We start from the raw sequence: 24,727 nt of genomic DNA, 5'->3' as shown, positions 1-24,727 counted from the left end.
GTTCAAGTCTCAAGTGCGGTGGAGTTTATGGGTCGTAAGTATAGTGACGATACCTCAGTCGATAAACGCATAACACTTACCGACCGAACAGTCACCCACTGCACACTATGGCCATCTGTAACCATCCTATCCGTTTACTTTTCCTCACTTCGCCTGTGATCGTCGCCGTTTTGTACACATAGGGGAAATCCCCAGAGTGATGGATTCATTTAAGGACAAAAAAAATAAATAAATAAAAATAACAAATAATATCCGAATTTTTTAGATTCTACAAATATTACAAAATGGATTCGCTAAAACAAAGTACTTAACAATAGTTAAAAAATAATATTTTTTTTTTCTTTAACACGCGTGCAAAATTTCCTGTCCGGATTATCTATTGCCGGTTGACAATTGCGACAAGCTTCTGAAATGTATATTTCGGTATAGAATTGTTGATGTCTTCTCTGAATTCGTTGCTATCACAAATATTTGTTCTCAATTTTCCACTTTCTCGCTGGAATTACATCTTTCTTGCGCTTGCACTTGGATCCCCAAACAAATAGGTAAATACTAGCTTATTGATATTAATTTGTTTGTATAATCAATTAAATAAATAAATTTGAAAGTTTGAAGAGAATGCATTCTAAGTGTTTTATTAAACACTCAATATATGGTGATTGGAAATAGTTTCATATTTGTGAAATATATTAATGCCATATATTATATAAAACTCAAGAAAAAAAAGAGTTAAATAAATTGCTTGAAGCAATGCGCATCACCTTTTGACTAATGATTACAAAACATAATGAACACGATATTTTATATCTTCTTTATATGCCCTTAAGGCCACGAACAGATAATATTTGCTACTTAAATATAAAAAAAAAGCTTAATAGTATTTTAATAAACAAGTAAAAATTATACTTAATGTTATTAATACGCTATGGTCGTAAAGAAGTACATCTCGCACTGAGTAGTTAAGTTAATCAATTAAAGTCAAAAGTTAATTCACTCGAAACAGACACATTCGAGATCAAGCTTACATGGTTACGATCCACATCAACCGTACTCGCCCAACTTATTCGATAATTATCTTATTCAATGCTATTCAATGTTTTCTTCTTGGGTCCTGCATCCTCGATCTCAACTTTTTTCTTAGCTAAATGTGCCTTAAATCCGTTTCAAACGTCGATGCTACATTTAGTCTTTTTGATCTATGCATAATCCATGTTATGTTTCAAACTTAATCCTTAAAGTGACGGCTTGCCGTCGAATGAAAGCCAAGCTTTGCATTGGCATTTAGAGAAAGTAAAAAGAATCGAATTGAAAGAGTGTCGCTAACGAAAGAACATTTCAGTGAAATTTGCATAGGATTCCTCTTACTTCGTCATATCGATCAAATTCGATCGATTTTATTTATAATGGATCGTATATAACCTCAAAATAATTGATATGATTTTCTTGGCGGAAATCATGTTTTTCAATATTGGTTGGTGAACCTTTATTGATCTCATTTGTAATAGATCGAACATAACCTCAAAGTAATTGATATGATTTTCTTGGCGGAAATTATGGCATTCCTCCATAACGCTCTGACTTTCGTTGATGAACATTTAATGATGTTATTTGCAATAGATCGAGCATAACCTCCAAAGGAAGTGATTCCCTGTTTTTTAACGGAAATCATGATTTTCAATACAGTTATGACTTTGGTCGGTGAACCATTATTGATCTAATTTAGGTCGGACATAATTTCAAAGGAATTTCGTCGTTTTCCTTTGCGCTCCATAATAAATCATTTCAACAATGAATGACCGATGCAATCGCAAAGTATTAGAGTTTGTTTGAAAGGCATAGTCACACGCTTTGCTTGTTTCGTTTCATTTGTTTTATTAGTTAACGTAATTAACAATAGTATTTCAAGAGAGGTCCTAAGGCTTAATTGACTAATCGACTGACGTAAAAACGATAAATAATTGTATGATTTTAGCTTATTTTACACTTGCTTCAGTCATAATAGCAAATGTTTTCCCTTAAAAGTAATAAAATTATTGTATATGGTTCACCTACTGCTAACATAATTACGTTGTATAACGTTGTTTAGTAACTGGGTCTGATTATGTGGCAGTAATTGTTGTAACAGTGGCAGTAGTAACAGTGATAGTAGTACTTTTGAGTTAAGTAATGCTAGTGCAACCAAAGTTTACTGTAACTTAAATATTCGATCAAATTGTTGATCGTGATCTCAAATCGTCATCGCTTCTAACGTAATGCATTCGAATGGAATGAGTGAAATGAATGAATGAATGAATGAATGAATGAATGAACGAATGAATGAGTGCTTGTGCATTGCTCGGTGTGGTAGACTTTCAAAGTATGCACCACACACATGCGCTCTAAGATTTTTATTCGTTAAGCATAGCATTAGATAAATACTTATCTACATACATTTATACATTTTTAATTGCGCTGTTTTTTCTTACGTTAATGCCTTCAATACAAAAGTATTGCTAGACCGTATTTGCTCGATTGTAATTGTTGTGGCTGTTGCTGTTGCTGTTACTGTGCTGTTGGTGTTCATTTAACTTTCACATATTTATGTCATGTGACGTAATAACGATACTTGCGGTATTTAACACGACATTCTCCATATTTATGTATATATATATATATATATATATACGCAAACACACACACACACACACACCGTTCCACTCCCAAACGATGCCAATACACGTTTGGCACGCTTTATTTCATTTGTTTGCTGTCATGCCGCATCGTCTGTCGTTCATAATCGTATTTACATAGGATTTTGCAAATCAAACAGCTGCACATACTATCTAAGCCGATTTTATCGAATTATACAAAAAATAAAAATAAAAAAATTAATGAATTAAATATTATTTTTTATTTTATATTTTTGAATTTTTTTTTTTTTTTCTTTTATTAATTTCAATCATATTTGTTTTTAAGCACTAAATACAACGCACCCAATATTAATCATTTGCTTGTTGTATGATATTTATGGCTGTGCGTGTGTGCGTGCATTAAATATTTGTTTGCATGTTTGCGCGAATATTATGATTGGAATATTACCCACGGACACGTTAAGCCCTCTCTCTGCAATACCATAAAAACAAATGCGTATACATAAGCACATACACGTACATTGCGGTATATCAGTGTATAACGTACTCCTGAGTATGCCTGCCTCTTCACTAAGATCGATATAGCGTATGTACGCAAAGTAAATACTTTACCATGTAAACAGTGCCAGTAAATCTATGCCATCATCCATCATTTTATTATAAAAAAAAAAAAAAAAAAACAAAACACAAAACCAAAAATAGATTAAATTTCTGAGATATTTGTACAGTCGCACCGCACCGCACCTATCAAGATAGGTTGAAAAAGAAAAGAAAACATCCTTTCATGTGTGACACTACATATCTAATCGTTTGATTGACTATTCTTAATAATAATTATTAGATAGTAAAAAAGCTACGTGCAAACCGATCAAATATGCGCTATCATGGATCATTGCAATCAAGTCATCTTTGTACGAAATATATTCATATTGAATTTTTCGTATTCCCCACCGAAGGTTAGTTGATCTTGGGCGGTCTGTTCAAGTTAAGAAAAAAAAAACTACAACTTCGCACTGTCTGTTGACCTTGGTCGGATCGAACTTTCAAATTGCTCTAAAACCCATCCACAGACTTTACAAATCGAATTAGAGATCCGTGTGCCATAGCAGAATCTACAAATCAAACTAAACATCATAAACCTATTATGCCTCGAGCCCTTTGTGGTGGATTCTCGACTTGTAATGCAAACATGTTCACTCTACTCTGGCGAGAGCAGTCTTCTGTAGCATTTTTCACTAACAGTTCTCTCTATCGAGCTTCGTTTTCAGTAGTTCCATCCTTTCACCATTTTTGTTCCATATTCCAGCAATATAGGATGACTGGCCCTAAAAGCAGCCGGCTAGCAGGGCGTTGTAGCAGTTCTCATTTATTGCAACGATAAGGCTTCGGTGTGCAACAAAGGCCGGTAATATGAACTGGTGGCCTACAAGTTTCCCAACATGTCTTTCGAGACATAGTTCGATGAGACAACTTGACCTTCAATTCACCTTTTAGTATGTACTGCGCAAAATTCAATTACATTTAAAGCCACAGTCTTTAACTTTTGGGTTTATGCAAAACCGGCCCTTTTTTGCTAATTGGGAGACATTACGGATAAATATGATTTTGCTACGAAAAAAAAGGGTTCTTTCTTAGTGCGCCATCGCTAGCAAATGGATTAAAGTTTCTAGAATCTTCAACCCGTTACCCGGGTCTGGTTAATTAGTCAAAGCATTTCAATCAGTACAGTTCACATTCCTCCACTACTACTAGTTAGCCCAAAAAAAAAAAAAAAAAAAAAAAAAAAAAAAAAAAATCATCTTCGCATTGAACTCTCATATCGGTGCTAATAATAATGAATAATAATAAATCTTCGGCTGATGCCTGAGATAGTTTGCAAGTTATTCGTTTCGAGCTGTTGCGAGTGTGAGCAGTGTTTCAGGCTGGCATTTATTTAATTTTGTATAGTGTCTGATGTTGTTGTTAGTTCTGAACGTTGAAATTATTGCGCTGGTGAGTATAAAAATCGGTTCAAATTGCATTTATTCTCTATCTCTCGCCTTTCTGTTGACTTTTCCATTTCATAGTTAACATTATTAATCCATATATGTTTTCCTGTAGAGTAAGTAGTTTTCATTCACTCTATTAATAACATGTTTTTTTTGTCGTTCAACAGGTTTCTTGTTGTTGTTTTTTTCTTCCATATTTTGTATGTTTTGTTTATTTACAATACTATTGCATTACGTGTTGTTATTATAATTTATTTAAATGCTCTGTTTGTGTAGAAGAAAGACATTTATTGTCTCTTAACCAATTACTTCATTGCCTTATTATCTAGTTAAATATATTTCCATCACATATACTTAAACATGCATATAAGAGTCTTTTGTAATTAAATTATTTTCCGTTCGGTTTCAATTACAATTGTAAGCTCCCCTCAAGCTTATACATTACAAATGAAATGCTAAACTTAAATATTTTCAATTATTTTGTTGGTTAACAGTTAGTTAGTTAGTCAGTTAGTTCATATTATAAAGAAATCTACGCCTATACATAACAGAGATGGCCAATGTAACTCTTTTTACGAAAAAGCTAGAAAAAGTAAAAAGAGACAATATTATATAAAGAGAAGAGAAATTGATCATAGTCGTAATCCGCGCGAGTGATTAGTTTGCAAAAGAAGGAATATCAAATTATTTGTCTGTCTATGCACCTTGATTAGCGTTGACATTTAAAAGATAAGACAACTTCGATTGAAAACTTGTTTCACGTAGTTTCTCTCTCAGAGCGAGAGTTGACAATCGATACTGTTTAAGATGACATAAAATGTTTAATTAATACCTTGAAAAGGTATTATAATTAATTTAAAACCAAATCAAGCTGCAAAAAAAAAAAAAAAAAAAAAAGAAAAAAAAAAAACAACATGAAAGAACAGGTCAATTTCCTGCACTCAGCATCGCTATGATAACAACACATAACAGAAACAAATTTGCCTTGAGGTGAAGTTGAAACGCAACACATGAGCACATGAATATCGCTTATTTCGTGGTCACTATGAAGCGTGGCATCGTGTTTTTTTTTTCTTTTTCTTTTTTTTTTTTTTTTTGTTGTTTACCTACAATGTTCGCTTGAAATTCTTATTTCTGCGAGATGCGATATCAGTTCACAACTTCCCAAGGCGAAAGTCAAGCTTGCTCACAATCTCGAACTTCCGCAAATTTCTAAAAATCGTATGCTATTTATATTTATATTGAAATTAATTTTGATTACGTGAAATGCTTGACTCATAACTCGATTGATCGTACATGCAATGCTGATCGGCTGATTAGCAACAATAACAAACGCCATTGAAAATATGCTTTTCGTCCTTGGGAAGATTAAATGCTTTGAACATTTATGCCTTAACATCGGATATAAATCCCATTGTGTATGTATGTCACTAAAGCGAGAGGAAAACAACTGTTAAAGCATTCTTCTTGATCTTGCGGCCACACGTTAAAATCATTCTTTCTTGTTTAGCTGCATTCAGTACGGTTTGCAAGGTTCACCCTCGCTTTAACATATTTCTTATCGAAAGATAAGAGATAGTTCCGCAAACAAAGCTAATCCACAAATTTTGCACGAGATACCTTGAATAGTTTACGTTAAATTGACCATTCCGTGTACGGCATTTCCATCGTTATACCTTTGAAGTTAGTTGAAAATGGGGAATCAAATCCCGTTGCCGTGAAGGCAGAAACCCTATAAGTCGATGTTAAAGCATTTCTTTTAAACAACAGATGGTTTTGAAAACATGACCAACGATTTATTTCTTGATCACGTGATAAGTTTAGTGATGCAAAAAATTCCGATTCTTGAATGGCCTCCAAGAAGCCGATGATCTTTGAATTAATTCTTCGAGACTTATGAGAAGTCATTGGCTAAGCTTTATTCATACATTAAGAGGGAAAATGAAATGCGCTATGGGTGAAATTAAATTAAATTTAAAGAACAAGCTCTTCGAAGATTTCTCATTCCCATGAGAGAAGCTATAGTGACCGTTCGAACGATGGTGTATTTAAAGATGCATTCTGTCAAATTTACTTCAATATTACAGACGGCTTTGTTTTAAAGAAATTTTATTGAAAGAGAAAAAAAAAGGTACACTTCAAGTTTATGGATCCCCTGGTGTCGTGGCCAGAATTCAAAAATCAATGCGCATTCTTTTATTCTTGACGACGTATGTTAAAATGTAAGACTAATTAAAAGATTTATAGGAGATAAAGCCTGATCGGAATAATCAAGTGTGAAAAAAAAATTCGATTGAAAATTCATGAAATTTAACTTAAACATTTTTCATTCGTTTCATTGCTTTATCTCATCATTTATAATGGACTTAAATGTGGTCTCTTCGCAGCAGTTCGTTTTTGCCTTTTTTACACCAATGACAGAATCGCATGGGACTTTTTAATAAATGTGTACATTTTTGGCCAGCGTGAGTAGCGGAATCAATCTGAACATCACTATCCCTTCATCTTGCTGATCGTTCGTTTATGCTAACAAAGCAAATAAATGCCTTTGCTTACGAGAAAGAAAGTTCGTCTCCTATATCACTGTTGTCTCAATATTATCGGTTGAAATTTCTAAATCAACAAAATCATAACCATTTCTCGCTTGCGTTTCTCGTATGGTTGCAAAAGTGTTGAGTGTGTATGAGTTGAAAGTTTTAGGTTATGTATTCAAACTTTCCTTAACGAACATCTTCGTAATAATCCAATTTCTAAAATTCTACTTACCCTACATAACCAGAGAGAAGTTCGTAAATATTGGTTTTACTAAAAAAATCGCTACCTGCTACATCGTCGGTATGATAGGATATATGATCGATCACAATATCGTTCACAAAATATTGAAAATTCCGATCCAATCCAATTATATAAGTTTTTGCTGTGTCTCTATACTCACCATCAAAGTTTGTGGGTATATTTATTTTGTCAACGCGTTCGCCACATGCAGAAGAAAGCTTTAGAGAGCCTATATATATATATATATACACTTGATTATTCTTAATCAATACGACAAATTTTGAATTAACCTATGCTTGTCTATCTTGTCCATACGGCCGCCTATGCTGCCGTTAAGTTTTTTTAACGAAAAAGTCAGTTTTTTCTCGTTGGCTATTTTGCAAGCATTTCCTGCAGATCGTGTAGATTACTTTTACTCAATCTCAGATTAATATCTACTATGAACTGTAAGTTACAGTCTATTTTCATTTAACAACCAGTTAACAATATATGGACAAAATTTGGACTGTCTAACGCAACTTTCACGAAAGTAGAGAAACGAAAGATAAAAAGATAAAATCCATTCAAAGCTTTAGACCAATCAAGAATAAAATCCGAACAATAAAATCTGCCATCGTCTTTTTACACTCACCATCACCGAGATAAGGAAGGTATAAACAGTTTGTGACAACATTTTCAACATGCAAAGGAAGCTTCAGAGACCCCACAATGGGTTAGGCTATATATAGCCTTGATTAGTATAAAATTCTGAATCTATTTAAACAAGTCCTTCTGTCCGTCTGTATTACATACATTCTCGCGGTGGCAACAGTGAAGATGTCCACTTCAAGTGTCAGATGAAAAAATAACCGCATAGCACAGTATAAATAGAAAATACTTTGGGTTTTTTTTCAAAAAGAGAAAAAAAATCGTTTTTTTTTTTTTTTGTTAAATTTTCTACGCATATATTATAGCTGATATTCTTTGCTCCCTTGTATATCGTTATAAAGTTGATAGGTATAAAAAATTCGACCATTGCCGAATATAATTTTCTTATATCATACATAGTACCTGCTTTTTTTCTTTACTTTTATTGACAAATTCTATCGGTTTTTAGTCAGAAATTCAAATCAACTCAGAGGTCTTTACAGTTTTTTTCGAATAATACACGATTACACGACACTTAATGTCCATAGTCAACGATCCCTCAAACTTAATAAGCTTAAAACCGTCAGCGGTTTTAATCGAAGTTCGAACCCCTCTAGACTATGCATTTGTTTTTTAGGCTTTCTTTACATCGGGACCAAAGAATATTTATATTTTCCATCGAAACCGTATGGGCGAAATGTAAGCGTAATAGACCAAGTAAGCGTAAGTAGATTTTAACAAAATGAAAAAATGGCATGTTCAGCAGCTGGATATAAATTTACGTCGATGCGGGAACTGTTGTTCTAACATAACCTAATGTAAGTATAATATAACCAAAGAGTAACATATTTCAGCCCAATAGCCAATACGTTTGCAATTTGATAAAATTAAGTAAAAGAAATGCTGCGCAGACAATGTTTTGATGATGCTACCTGGTATATGCATCAGTGTTTCAAGATCGCAATTGTGACTTCAAGGTATGGATCAGGATGGGTAGAATATTTAAATGTAACAAAACTTTTGATAAACTTAATCTTACCTATGATGATAATTAAAAGACGTGGTAGTTGCTCTTAAGCTACGATAAACGAAAGCTAAAATAAAACTAATGAACACAAGAAAAGAGAATCTCAGAATGAAAAATGAGTAAACCGTAGAGTAACATAAGCGTAGATATATGCGCAAAAAAAGAAAAAAAAAAAACAAGAAGAAGAAGAAGAAGAAGAAGAGGAAAAACTGAGATCCGGCAAAGGCAGACAACGAATGTAGAAAAGAAAAATCCAAGTGAGCAACTTAAGTGTTATCTACTAACAACACACAGGGATAGCGAGCAACAATAATAAGCAAAATGTTAAATTGCTAAATAAGCCAACAACATGTTGGCCAACAAGTGAACAAATTTAGTCTGCAAATGAGCAGCTAAGTGAACGGTTCGTAAATATTAAGTGAAAGAAAACGCGTAACGTATACCAAAAACAAAAAGAAGAAACAAAAATCAAAAATAAGTGCAATACAAGTGAAGTAGTTGTTGCTTTGCTCTCTAACACAGTCACTGTTATAACCAAACAACAAAAAATGAAAAATTTAAATAAGTGTTGCATGGAATAACCAATATAGCACTTAACTTGGCTAAATCGAGTAAAAGAAGAAAAAGAAATATTTTTTGTTAACAAGAGTTGTTAGTAAAGTAAGAAAATAGAAAAAAAGGCAAAAAAAAAAATATATATATGTACATACATATATATATATATATATATATATATATATATATACTATAATTACAGTAATAATAATATTACTGCAAGAATGTACATAAAAATAGAATAAGGAAATAAATGAAATTGGAATAAAAATAAATAAATAAATAAATGAAAATAAAATAAAGCGAAATGAAAAGAAACATGAAATAAAGAAAAATACATTAAAACAAAACCGCTAAGAAAAATGCTAATATACGTTTTATAGCGAATCTTGAATATCCACTACTCAGATCGAAATTACTTTGCAGCTAAATCCATTTTACTAGATTAGCGTAGCGTAGCATACTGCGGCGTATACGTGATATATGAGCTAACTAAAAATGAATGAAATATTTCAGTATAGCACTTACAGATTTGGACGGAAACATAGACAATTCTCTCTTAAGACGAACTGACTTGCAATAGCAAGCAGCAGTGCTTCATGCTTCATACTTCTTTCGAATATTGCAAGGTTTAAATTCTCTTAAGTAGTAGGCATAGCTTTCAATATCTTCAAAGTTTTATCTCTTAACGAATTTTGCGATTATATTGGGAAATGGCCTTATAATGGAGACATGTACACCATTCGATTATATTAAGAATGGATTGCGATAGCACCAGGGCTTGCTTAGGCCAGACTAAGTCCATTAACCATTAGTTTTTTGCCTGGGAACGCGACAAGACTTGTTTTTTTCATGATTATAATCTAAGGATTATCTATATATTAGATAAATAATGTAATACATATATATATATATATATATATATATACCTATGTTTACGATTAATCATTACAAGGGCGGCAATGAAAAGACTCCTAAAACCAAATGGTTGATAAAGACATTGGAACTTGGAGGTTGGAATCTTGGAAGAAAGATAATTTTTCAACTGTCAGAAAATAAAAGCTATCTCAGATTCATGCAGAGGGACATTAGCTGGCACTAATTTGCCAAAAAAAGACATAAGTTCTTCACAACAACGTATTGGTATACTGCGCTGTAGATATATTGGTATTTTCCGAAAAAGCAAAATATTTCAAGAATGCTTAACTGTACCTCCTACAGCAACGCCGTAGTTTCTCACGGACACTCCTTATTTAGTCTCTTGCTCTCTTCTGGTTAGCTAGCACAAGAAAGTTTATTTCCAATATAGTGTTTTAATGATGTCGCGTCCCTCTAAAGTCTCTAAAGTGTTCTTTTTTTCTTTATCTCAAATTCGTATTGGGGGTTTGGATTTCAACTGATGGGAATATTTGATACCTGTGCTAGTAGAATATCTCTAAAAGGGTAGATTTTCATATATTATTCAAAGATTTTACATTAGTCGAGAAGAAAATACGATAAACTTCATACTCCAAGCATCTGATCTCAAGCCCAGTTCCGAGTTCTTTTATCCGAATACTTCTATATTAGTGCGAGCATAGAGAAAAAACCAGATGCCTTCTGATAGATCCCCTAAGTTTTACTAGGATAATGTGAACGTTTAGTATTGATGCCTCCTAGGTAGATCCCATATATCTGTAATATTATCTCTATATAATTTCTAATTGTCCATTGGTTCTTGGGTGAACCTGCAATTGGACATCTGTGTCCTCTAATTACGTCGCAACTAACGCGTCATTAACGTGGGTAGAATGAAATTTATAGAGCATAATACTTGACATCAAAACTTTATTGCACTTAGCAAGCTCCCCTACATACAGTTAGATCAATGTGAGTAATTATCGAAGCGATTTGTAAAAGAGTCCTACAAAAAACCTATTATGTCATTTCACTTGTTCTTAACAGACAAAGGATGTTCGTCCTTCTCTTTCGTTTTAACAGTTTCGAAATCGGAGCATTAATAAGCCAAGTCAATTAATCAACACTGAAAATGGATTAATCAATAAGATAAACAGTCCCTTAAGGACTCTGGGAGATACCGACTTGGCTTAACTGCAGTGCAAATGCAAGTACACTAAATACTCCATCCCATACGTAGCATCAAGAAACTGACATATTCATATCCATTCGATGTTGTATATATATATTTAATCATCTCCATTTACTCCTGGCTATCTAGTACTCAAACAAAATCCTGTTTACCCAACTGTCATAGCAGATGTAAGTGCGAAATTGTTGCGAACAATTTTTGAGAATTCGAAGCTCTAGACAAACTTGACTCCAAACTCTCCAGTACCAGGGTTACCTTTGATCTAAAGATTGAAGATGAAATGCTCATCACAGAATTATTTTTCCCATTTCTTACCAAGAATAAGACAAACAAAATCATAAACATTTGTTCCTTTACACCGCCTTGAGGCAGCTGAAACTGATACGAGTCCATTTTAACTATATACCATATTTGTTTGCTTGTGTGAAATAACACTTCAATTGTCTGCGATTTGTTCCCGGAGGAATAAATTCTGCAATCATTTTTAACTTCAATCGCAGGAACTTTATTTAGGTCGGCAGATAAGTTTTCATAAGAATTCAGAATAATTCTAATCGAGAAAAGGCATAGAAGTGCAGAGAAAGAAACGAATGCGATCGAACAATATGATGCAGCAATCGTGCCTGTACGAAGTCTATCTAAAAGCTTTGCCGTTCTTTGGGTAAAGCAATCGCTTACTTTGCACTTTGCACTTTACGCTTTACACTCTTCCTCCGAATTTCATTACAACTACCGTCAACACGGAACTTCCTGACACATTCAAAACATCATATAATAATACACGAAGAATTACCCGACACCCGTAGGATCAAAATCTTTCCGCTAAGGTTTATTTTATCATAGGTTTTCCAATGATCGACCGAACGGACGTAAATGTCCTGCTTTTTAGTAAAGATTTTATTTCTCTCGTATCCCATAGACTTCTGTAGAGAAAAGGATTGCTATGCCGATAAAGGCCTTTGACTTTCCTATGCCTACCCTGTCGCCAGTAACTCTAACAGACTAGCGGACATTTTTAGATCAATTTAACTCAATTTAATGACTGACTGAATATTATGCCTCTAATATATCGAAATTAGAGGCATAGCGTAGATCTGGATATTCTAGGCTTGGATCTAGCTATTATTGTGGCCATTAAAATACTATCGATGATGAACTGTTTAGGTAAAATCTTTATCAGTTTACCTATAACGAGAAATGCACTCTTCTTCATACCCAACTAAGTAGTCGACTTGTATTATAATGCTTAATATAGGCTAAGCGACCGACCTTGCGGCATACTTTTCTGGGTGATTGATATAATGTAATTGAATTTAAAATCAAATCGTTTGAAATGAAAAATTAAAACAAAAACGAGCATTAAAAAAATTAAATTAAATAATAACAAATCTGTTAAATAGGTGTTAAAAAAAAAAAAAAAAAAAAAAATTTCCACATAAAAAATAAATATATATGAAAATAAAAATAATAAAATCGAGATAATAAAACTTGTTAAATATTCATTACTATTACAAAGATTTGAAATTATTACGAAGTGTATTTTTCTTTATATTATATGTCGCATTAGTATTAGTGTGGCTTTTCATGTTTACGTGAACGTTAAAGAAAACCGTTTTCATTCATTCGTTTTTCGTTGATTTTCTTTACATTTATCACATTTAACATTAATTAAAATTAGTAATAAAAAAAAAATAAAAAAATTATAGAAGAAAAGAAGCTAATTAAAAAAGTAAATAAATAAAATTTTTTCCAAAAATTTTTCTTACCTCAACAGTCTGCAAGCTTTATGCATCAAATATAAATATAAATATAAATATATTATTAATGCAAAATTTTTTTTCTTTTTCAATATATTTTTGTTAGTGAATTTTCAAAAAAAAAAATTGAATTTAAATATTTGGATTAATTAATTAAAATTTCACATTATCGTCTCCATTTCCATATTTTAAGGTAAGTTTTAGTAAAACAAAAAGAAAAACTTCTTCCATCATAACATTGAATATAAAGCAAAATTGCAAACATTTTACTTAACTATGCGTTTCAATTTCTAAATCCTACAACAATTGAATATTTATTCAATTTATTTTATCTTTCTCTCTCTCTCTCTCTCTCTCTCTCTCTCTCTCTCTCTCTTTCTCTCCCTATCTGTTTAACTACCAAAATGAGTTTTGCAAAATATTTCAAGCGTTGCAAAGCGTTTAGCATGACTTTTATTTTCAAAAAATACATCAATTTTAGTTTTTTTTTTTTTTTTATGTATAAATGTTTTTAATTTTTTTCCAATTTTTTTTTTTTAATTTTTTCTTTTTTGTCTTATAATCATAAATAGCAGATGTATTGGCTCTTTGTGCTCTATATGCGAGCTTCAAAAATGTATCAAGTTTCTTATCGCTGTATAGACATGTCCGTCTGCTGATTTTGGCAAAAATTGCTTTGAAAAAAATCGGATGAAATAGAGAATTGAATCGATTTCGGAATCGTTTAGCAAAACCCGATCTCTTGCTAATCTTATTATGAAATGGAAATTGAAAACTTTAACAGCGACCTCGTGTACATACGGATAAATTGTGTTTTGTTTTTGCCTTCGAGGAAACTCATTTTCATTATCATGTTTAACGATTATGTCATAACATTTATTATGCTTTAAATTGTAGAAAATATGCTAAGACAACTTTTTGATCGGCATTAATCGCGGTTTGGCACGATTCGCTCTGTTTAGCAAATAATTACATATCTTGTGAAAATATTCAAATCGTCATAAATACTCGTTATCATGACAATAATGTAAAGAACTTGAGAAAGCGAAGGAAACGCAACAAATGTTGTGTATGCGTTAATAGAGTTGATGGTAACTCAATCTTGTGGACTAAGCGATCCATGTTCTTAGAAAAAGACGTGTTTGTGTTACCAGCTTGCGACAAGTACTTTATCCATACGGAAGAGTTGAATCTGTGCGGTGCCTGCTTATTAGTGTGTTGAATGTACTTCGAGATAACAGAATTTACTGATCCAAAAAACTTAGGGAAACTGGCTGATAGATTCGTAAGAAAGCAAAATGTATGCGGGTATGTCTATAACCAGTTTACGGTGTTTTTTAATTTTTATTATCATTATCAGTTTTCAAGAAAACAGTGTAATGCACCTAACGGTTAATGAACCAATAAAGCTTCTGTAAATAAATTTCGATTAGTGGGTGTCCATAATAATAATTTAAAAAAAAAAAAAAAAGTTTTTTATGTCCTCTATTCGCGTAACGCCGTGACAGCCAGAAAGAAGAAGAAAGGCCAAGATATAGCGAGGTAGCCGCGGTCTACCCTGGTCTGTGTGCCCAATTGATAAGTGCCTTATACCTTTACCAACTGAACACTTGATATAGCTACGATGAAAATAAACTTTACCGCTCTCAGATGTGAACCCGCGGAAACTGACTTATTAATCGCCGCCATTCTTGCAGATAATTGGCGAATATCGAGAGGTTCCTCTTCAATTGCATTCCATTTCTATGTTCCATATATCAGCGATTAACATATGCCCACTTTAGAGAGTTGGAAGAGTTTGAAACCAACTTGAAAGACAAGTTTTAGTTAGTTAAGTTTTTACCTCTTACTAAAGACAAGTTTGGGAGTAAATAGATAGCCGGCGAATTTAGCTTAAAGCATCCAACAAGTTTCACACCAAAGATAGACTGACTCTTCAAAATTCAGCTTAGAATATCGAGCAACTGTCATCCGGACGACAAACTGATTCTTCGAATTGAGCTTAAAATAACGAAAGACTGAGTCTTGGCTTAGCTTGGCTGAGCATGCCAAAAACCCACTAAATATCCAAATTTAGCTTAAAATATTAAAGAAATTTCATATCAAAGACAGACTGTGTTCAGAACAAAAGTTGAATTCAAAAAATATCCGGAATTAAAAAACTGAATACTTACAAAAGTACGAATAGAGTCAATTTGTTCCAAGTCTTCAAAAGATATGTTGGATATCATAAAATATGTTGTATATATATATATATATATATATATATATATATACATATACATATGCATATAAGCATTTCATTTTTATGGTATGTAATTTTTTCGTTTTTTTTGTTTTTTGTATATAAACAATTTTTCTATTGTAAAGTTTGTTAAATCATCATTATTGCTATTATTATAATAAATTTTTTTTCATTTTCTTATTCATGCGAATTTCACCTGCGTTTATTATTGTTTTTAATGCTATTTGTTTATTGTTGTGTTATGATTTTTCTTTTGCCATGTAATACAACGACAAATGCATTCATTGCTCGGTTAATTCCTTGTTTTATAGCAAAGCAATACAAATTTACGTAAATTTTTCCTATCAATAAAAGTAAGAAACAACAAAGAAATTTTATTTAGCTTAGACCGAATTCATTAATACTCACCGTTAAGTTCTGCGCTTGTTGCTTTTGAATTTAATAAAAATCAATGCTTATACAAACGTAAACTTTTCTATGGCATAAATTGCTTATGGTAACACAGTCTTTGGGTCGAAAGACATCAATGCACCAGACTTCATAAAAATATCTCGATAATTGCGGTCTGTAGATTAAACTCAAGAAAAGAACACAGGCAGTCACGCAGACGGCCGGACAAGTGGATAAATAGGATCAAGGTGTTCCATCGACATCCGCACAAGCTTAATAAAGTCCATATATAAGGTACCCCAAATAGTGTAAAAATGAAGAGTTGAAATTACGTTGCCAGAAGTGTACGCCCACTATTAAGAGTAACTACTACCAACAATTATGAATATTATATTCGTTCGTGACCGAATCTTGTATACCGATCACAAATATCGTAAAAAAGACAACAAAGTAAAAGAACTAGAGAGAGAAAGAGGCGAGACTGACTTTTTTCTATTTGCAGAGTAAAAGTTTTTGTCGCATAAGCGAACGTTTAAGTCGCTTTGTAGACAATATCTTTGTTTTCGTCAACGGAAAAAGGTTTACCACAAATACTACGCAGCTGCGCAGATAGACAGCTGGACAGACGAACGAGCGGACATGTTTAGGTGCATTCCAAATTTGAAACTGGCTTAGAATTTATATCTTTTAAAACTTAAAATTTATAAACTAAAAAAATCAATTTTAATAACACCATAACATTGGATAGGCGTAGCCAATTTTTGACATGTTTGTGGACAAACGCTACCACATCGCCCATAGAATATGCGTTCAAATTTTTGTACATTATTTTGCTATAGTTAATGAGTTTGTTCCTTTTTTTTTCCTTTTGAAAAAAAACAAGGTGTCCTCACTATACATAGTGCTGTAGGTGTGTCCTTCGATTGATTTTGGCCACTTTTGAGACCAATCTGCGTGCAAGCACTTCCAATGTTTCTACTAAATCTGAAGTTGATAGCTTCACTTGTGCGGGCAAGATTTCAGCATTTGATGCTGATCAAGGATATATATACCTTGTGGGGTTTCTGACGCTCCCTTCTGGGCGTTGCAAACGGTTTGACAAAATGAATATACCCGCCATCCTTTGGTGGTGGGCATAAAAATTAAAGATATACTTTATGAAAAATACAATAAATCCATTCTTTTTCTTAAATTTTCGATCAAAGCATTCACGCATTAGACTTGTTATCTTAATTAAAATGAATTAAATAAATATAACTTACCAGTTTTTGGCAAAATAAATCGACAAGTTGCCGCTTATCCTGTGCCACAGAGAAAATTTGATTTACATGAACACGCAAATTTCACCATATAACATCAAATCACGCAAAAAAAAGAAGAAGAATCAAGAAAAGTGGAAATGTCAACGCATTGCTTTACCTTTTTGCTATTTGATTAATTATTAATTTAACACTTAATTACCCATTAATGAGTATCTCTTTCTTCTGTCGTCCGGCAATTTAATCACTAAGTAAACGATTATTTACAAAAATTCGAATTTAAGATTTGCAATTTCGTCTGCTAAACTAAGAATTGCAAGATAGAAAATTATCAAATAAAACTAAAATGTCAACAGAGAGTAAATAGCTAATGAGAGAGTAGAATAAAAAAATAAAAAAGAGAGCATCTATGATATTGTAGATCTTAATGTGCATTTGAAGCTTTGCACATGCATTACACTTTCTCATGTGGAATGAATGAATTTGGCCGAATTTAAATTCTACATTCAGCGTAGATAGAATCCACAACACAATACATGAGCGATTTAATAGAAGTTAATGATAAAGCAGAAAAAAACCCAATAGAAATGCACAATAAAAGACACTAAACTGCAAGTAATATAAAATAAAATCAAAATATGAATGAAATGAAAATAATATAAAATAAAATATAACTAAAGAAATTGTGAAACCCCTAAAGCAAGGTATAATTAATAGATTTTCCAAGTGTTTGTGACGCATGGAAATAAGCGCATTGAAGTATAAATTATGCATATATCCCCTGAATCTTGTAAATAACGAAATCGTTTTAGTTATGCCATGTTAGTTATTTCATAGCCTCTCCTCACTCGGAAGCACGAATGTGATATCAAATTTATTTTCTAGCCTATGGTCGATTAAGTTAATATCGGCGCAGAGATTTGCAAATGGGAAATCTTCAAAATCTTAAAGCGAGCTAAAAAATTGTCTATAATTACAGAGTAACCAAATTATAAAGGAAGAAAAGGATTATAAATACGTAATGCTCGTATATATATATATATATATATATATATATAACAATATTTGAAGAAAATGCCACCAAATTTGAAATATTAAGTGTTTGGTGGTATTTTGATCATATTTTCACTTGGAAAGGGGATTTATTGAGATAAACTGGTACAAAAGGTATTAATCAAAATGTTTTCCATCATTTTCTACAACTTTTCCACATCCCTCCGGCAATACGACGCTACCATGTCGAAAGAACTATATTGGCTTGGCAGTGATCGGATCGACTCATTTTCGCACCAGAGCTACGTCTGTTAAGTACACTGGGCGCAGCAGAACTTTTCATTCAATCTGCAACATTGTATCCTTGACAACCGTTACTACGTGCAGCCGAGGATAACTTTGCGTTTGTTAACAACTATTGGTAGTCAATTTTGCAATAATATATCGTTCAATTTACTCAACTGACGTCACTAAACATCTGCGGTAACAGTTTCATTTAGTGTTAGCTGTTCGTAATACACTACACCTAGCTAACCGCACCATATGCACAGCAAAACTTTATGGTCATGAATATTCGGCTTCGGTGTCGATGTGGACGGCTCTTCTCGACTAATTCATGACTTTTTGCGTTTGGAATTGTCGCAGTATCCCATAGTTCCCCATAGAAACCGGTTAATTCTGTTCGAAAGTTCCTGAAGAGTTTGAGGTAGGTTTTCGTCCAATGACTCTTGCAAGTCATTGTCATCGAAATCATCACTTTTAAACCGTTGAAAGCAAAATCAGCCCAAGCTTTTAAAAGCATTTGATGGGTCGAAGATTTTTTCGAATCAAACAAGAAAAACAATGAATGTAGAAAATGCGATTTTGAACTTTCCGCGACAATCGGCGGCATATACACTGAATAACCCAATAATACTAAGTGGAAAACTGGCACTTGATGTAGAGAAAGGTCGAAATCATCGAATTTAACAATTGTGTGCATTAATAACATTCGCCTTATGTTATCATTTGCATCAATAAAAATCACTTATCAAAATATCAAATATGCAAGCAAGCATCTATTATTTTATATTCAATGGTCATTGTGTGCTATGTAAGGTGTACAGCACATTACACATGATATCAAACTTAGGGAAACATATTCTACTAGAGACGGTATTGATAAACATATGAACTATGAAAACTTGAAACTGATTAAATGATCTAATTATGAGTAAGTGCATGGAATAATAGTTCTCCACATCCAATTTTATAATTTTGAGAAGTTCAACAATATGTCAATATATGTATTCCAATAATGTAGCATTTGCGATCAAAATTCAAACAATTTTGAGTGGGTCTATTGCGGAACAAACAAAAAAAAAAGAAGAAAAACATAAAAATTTGTTATAAAACTTAAGCTTGTGTTCATCATGGCTAGACTTTTGTAAATATCTCGAATTGTTGTGGGTTTTTGGAATGGATCGTGAGAAGCTTGAACACGAAGGCGATGAAAAGACATTTATAAGATTCATTATAAAATCGCTCTCGTTTCTTTTTTTTTTTTTTTTTTTATATAACTCTCAATCTCTCTTTTTTTATCGCATTTTTTTTTTTTTTTTTTTTTTTTGTTTTTTAATTATTTTTCTTTCTATTTACCATAAAATCTATTTCCTTATTTTAAATAAAGCACATACAGGCGGTTACCATAAACTCACCATATTATTCGTTTCCGGTAGTTTCCCTCTTTTAAAGGGGAAAAAAAAAAAAATGTTTTTGTTCATTATTCACCAACTAAGACACAGATCTTAGATGAAATTTATACTTTAAACTAAATTAATTGCATTTTAATGTAATTCATTTGCGTAATAAGTATGTATGCAAGATTACAAGATGCAACAAGCAAATTAACATAACAAGTAAAAAGATACGCATATTATTGCAAAAGTTGAAAAACACAAGTGGAAGCTAAAATGTCTATCTAGTTATGCAAAAGCATTGAATACAATGAATTTATAAATGATGTGTAAAAGTTTGCCTTAATAAGCCTAACATGTGCGGCCATATCGTCTGCGGAGAGACAACGGGGAAACTATTAAAAACTTTATTAAAAGATGTTTTTCTTTCTTTCTGCAATCTGCTTCTTCTTTTTATTTTTTATTATTTATGTTTTTTAAATCTCTCATCGCCTGGGATTAGGGTATATTAACATTATCATTTCGTTGACAATATATAAAAATATAACTGAAACAATTCTACATTTGTTTAATGTATTCTAGAATGCTGCCGTTATCGGTCCATCTTCCTTATTAAAAGTTAAAATAAAAATATACGAGGTGTGTTCGCGGTGTTTTTACGCCTGGCCCGCGTACATATGTTTCCGACATATGTTTTTGCAATTTTTATGAATATTTCGTTTCTGGTAGATGGGAAATTGAAAAAGTTTCGCATTGCTCGCCAAGTTAGCAAAGGATCTCGAGTAACAATTCAATGGTCACGAATTCAAATCTCAAGTGCAGTAGAGTTTTCAATACAGGGCAGCATACGATCCGGCACCCTTTAAATCCATACATTGTAGATTTATCTACAAAATACATAGATAATACATAAGCAAATAATAGTTCGACGTATTTTAATGTGTTTGGCAAATTTTCACTATCGAAAAAAATGGTTCAAAAAATCTATATTAAATTTTTGTGTGAAAAATAAAATCAAATGCTTCAACTCACTTCAAATATTAGCTAAGGTATTACTAGCTAAGTCTACTGGGAGCAAAAAAAAGAAAATATTTACAAGTGTGCAGCAAACTCTTCACAGAAGGTCGAGACGATGATGGTAATGACGATGCCACGATGAAAATGCTGAATTAGTGAAGAAAATTGCTATAGAGAATCGTCGAATCACCCTAATAGAGAAATTTCTGACGATATCGAGATATCCTATGCAAGTTTTTCAGATTTATTGTGTGCATGAAACGTGCGTATGACACGATAATGCGCCAGCTCACATGCTTTTGCTTATTTGAAATTTTTTGGTCAAAAACCATATCGTAATCATGGCTCAGTCATCGTATTTAGTGAACATGGCCTTCTGTGACGTGTGTGTCCTATTTCCGAAACTAAAACGATCCACCAGAGGATGCAAACTTGCCACGATTAGGGAGATAATGACAGTATCGCTGAAAGGGCTTAAGGCTTTACCAAAAAGTGCATATCAGTATTGCTGCGTACATTTCGATCTGCTCAGAGACTGGACTTACAAGTAGTCAAAAAAACTGTAAAAAAAATGTGCATTATTTTTTTTTCTTTTACTTCCATAAGTTCAAGTTTCGTTGAAAGCTGTCCGGGCATTAATATTGGCCGACCTAACGAGGGCTTTAATGTAAAAAATATGTATGTAACTTTAGACTTTTGCAGACATTAAAGGTAACTTGCACAGAATTTTCATTTGAAATTTATTCGTTATTCGCTACGAATTTTTTCAAATAACTTACAATTCATACTCAGATAATTTCCTTATAGTATGCAAGACTAAATCTTAAAGTTTTTTTTAATAGTTCTTTTCAAATTTTGAAAAAGGGATCGTCCCACTACTTTTGAACTATGAAAATATTTGAATACATATATATATATATACATATATCATCTTATACTAAATTTGACTAATTATTGAACTTGATTTCTATGTTTAATTATTTAAATGAGAAGCATGTATGAGAAATTATGTATTAGTGCACCTTAAGTGTCAAATCAAGTCTCAACAACAAAGTTGACTGTTAATGGAGAAAAAAAGCATTAAGTCGAAACGAAACAACTTTAATTAATGTTATTAAGCATTAAGTAATGCTTTAAATATTTGAATAATGAATGAAAATGAAAACCGCTGTTATAATTCATATGGTTATCTCTGACCTTGAAAAAAAAAAAGAATACAAAAAACATAATGATGATAATGATGATGCACACCGCAGCAGCGGCAGCAGCAGCAAAAACAAGTCCATAGATAAATTTACGTATACACTATTACTGTGTTGTCCACTAGCAACCTACAAGTTTTTCTTTTTTTGGGCAGTGTCAACTCTTGGGTAAAAAGACTGGTTTTTTAAAATGCACAGTAATCTTCTTTTTCTACTTGGTACTGGCGTCTTTATAAACTTGGCTTTCGCAATATTCAAGTTAAAGCATCTTCTTTTATTTAACATCTTTGTTGGTTACTTTTTGTTTTTTTTTTTTTTCTTTTTCACACCAGTTAACTAGTTTTAAAGGTTTTTTTTTCTTTTTTTTTTTTTTGTTCGCTTACATGCACCAACGATAAGGGGGGGTTTAATAATATAATTGTTGAGTTTGTAACATTTATGGATAGTATTTTTCATTTGACACGGTCTTCTTACGTTTCGAACTGGTCTTAATGCTTTTTTTTGTTCAAAAAAAGAAGAAAGAAAAAAAATGTAGAAAAAATAGTTGCAAATTTTGACCAAAAATATATCGACATATGCAACAGTGTCTAGTAACAGAGATGTTCGTAACTATTATAATATTGTCATGTTGTTATCACAACAATCTTTTGCAATCTCCATCTAGTTGAGGCATTCCGTTCTAAAATTCGAAAAAAAAAGATTTGCAGACGCATAATAGACAACAACACAATTTCCATACTATTTTGAGTTCTAGTATGCCCGGGGTATAGTAGAAACCAATCTCGAGCTCGTCAATTGCTTAAAGTAATCCCATCCATCCAAACTAATCCATGCAGTCCCCCCTCGTATCGTTTAAAATGTCGCAGCGTAGACTATGATCCAGAATTCGCGCTTTCTGAACGCGACTCTAACGCCTAAAATTCATTTACTTACTACAGGTACAGTATTATACGATATAACTTAGACTTATTCGATTCCTAAACGTAGTGCTATGTAATAGATTTTTTTTTTTTTTTTTTTTTATTATATGATCATATATATGATCATTCAGGGTATGTCCCTTATTCGTGTAACACGGAAAGAAGGGACAAGGAAAGGGAAAAAGTTAACAAAGCGGCTGCAGTCTACTGGAGGTGTGTTTGGGTGTTATGACTGTAACGAATGCGGACTCACTATAACACCAACCGAAATAAATTCCATCAAATTTGGATTTGAAGGCGCCACCGTAAGCTTGGTAGAAGCGATTCTTACCTATTTGACTGCTCATTGCTGCACAATACCGTTTACAGCTTCTTGATTTCGAAATCGAATGCTGTACAGAACTATTAGCTAAGTGCAGTGCTATGCAATGCAATCTGGATTTCTTTGAGTTCTAAGCAGACTATCCTTCAGTACCAACTAGATTCCTAATCGATCTATTTTAAATATGCTATTTTTCATTATAGCACAACATACTATCGCCGCCTAAGGACGAAAATTATTTGGTTTCTAAACAGTCTCTACTACGCACGATTTGTAAAGCAATCTCCGATCTCTTGATGACTTTTGACTACGAGTTTCTTGTTTTCAGAGGTTTTCGATTGTAGCAACGAGCATACATTGTTATTAGTAGCTTCTATTCTTCAATGTGAATACGAGGACACTACAAGTTCCCAATCGACGTGACAAGTACTTCAAGAAAACTGCTTTTTTTTTTTTTAAGAAAAACTTTAAAATTCGTACAATAGAAGAACTCAACTGAGAAATCTTTTTTAAAAGAAGAAGAAGAAGAAGAGAGTATCGGTTTATCAGTTGGAATCGATGCTTGTGGGTGTTCATAATAAGATAAAAATAACGACTCATTTTGAGGATGACAAACAGGCGTAAGCGTTTTTCGATTGGTTGGAAAATTTTTGAAGGTCACCGATTAGCTTGTAGGCATGTGCATCTCAATTGATTCAATCAGATGACATAATAATTAATTCTTGTGAAAGCAAGGTTGTTCTACTATTACATCACATTGTGACCCTTAAGGGCAATAGCCCTGTACTGTCCCGAGAAAAAAGCGTTAATAGCCCAAGATTATTCGAGCAACTTACTAAGCACAGGTAAGCTTTTGGGTATAGAATGCCCCAAAATTTACACAAGACTTGAATTTTTTTATTGAATCATAATGCACATAAAACAGGTTTTTTGTGCGAAGGGGATCAGGCGCTCTTTTATCGAAATATCCCGAATTATCATTTTTCATAAATTTGGCTGGGGTTTGTCAACGCAAAGTCGAAACCATGTTTACAATACACGACTGGTGGGGGAACTTGCTACCCTGCGACAAAAAAGCGTGGCCGGTTCAAAGCTCAATTAGGAAAAAAAAACAAGAAAAACGTAATCTAAATGCCTATAGGTAGTGCATGTTGTAGAATTTTTTTTTAGAAAATATTAATGTTTATATGATTGCCAGGTAAGTGAATGGAAAAAAGCCATTTGTTTGAATCAATTCAAAAAGTCCGCACTATAT

General features: G+C 32.7%; 1 protein-coding gene across 2 annotated transcripts in view; it reads left to right on the top strand.

The window, feature by feature from the left end:
- The first annotated feature begins 13,388 nt into the window (after positions 1-13,388).
- The window catches only part of LOC119645110 (nucleolar and coiled-body phosphoprotein 1), a 36,746-nt gene continuing 25,407 nt past the window's right edge, over positions 13,389-24,727 (top strand). The window contains exon 1 of one of the 2 annotated variants that reach the window (XM_038045024.1): positions 13,389-13,641. The gene's annotated coding sequence lies outside the window, so the exon portion shown is untranslated. The remainder of the gene's footprint in view (positions 13,642-24,727) is intronic. The other variant, XM_038045025.1, reaches the window with a different exon arrangement.

This window comes from Glossina fuscipes, unplaced genomic scaffold, assembly GCF_014805625.2.
Source record: "Glossina fuscipes isolate IAEA_lab_2018 unplaced genomic scaffold, Yale_Gfus_2 1, whole genome shotgun sequence".
Classification (NCBI taxonomy): Eukaryota; Metazoa; Arthropoda; class Insecta; order Diptera; family Glossinidae; genus Glossina; species Glossina fuscipes.
The sequence above is the reverse complement of the archived record's forward strand: the minus strand, read 5'-3'. Positions and strand labels throughout refer to the sequence as shown.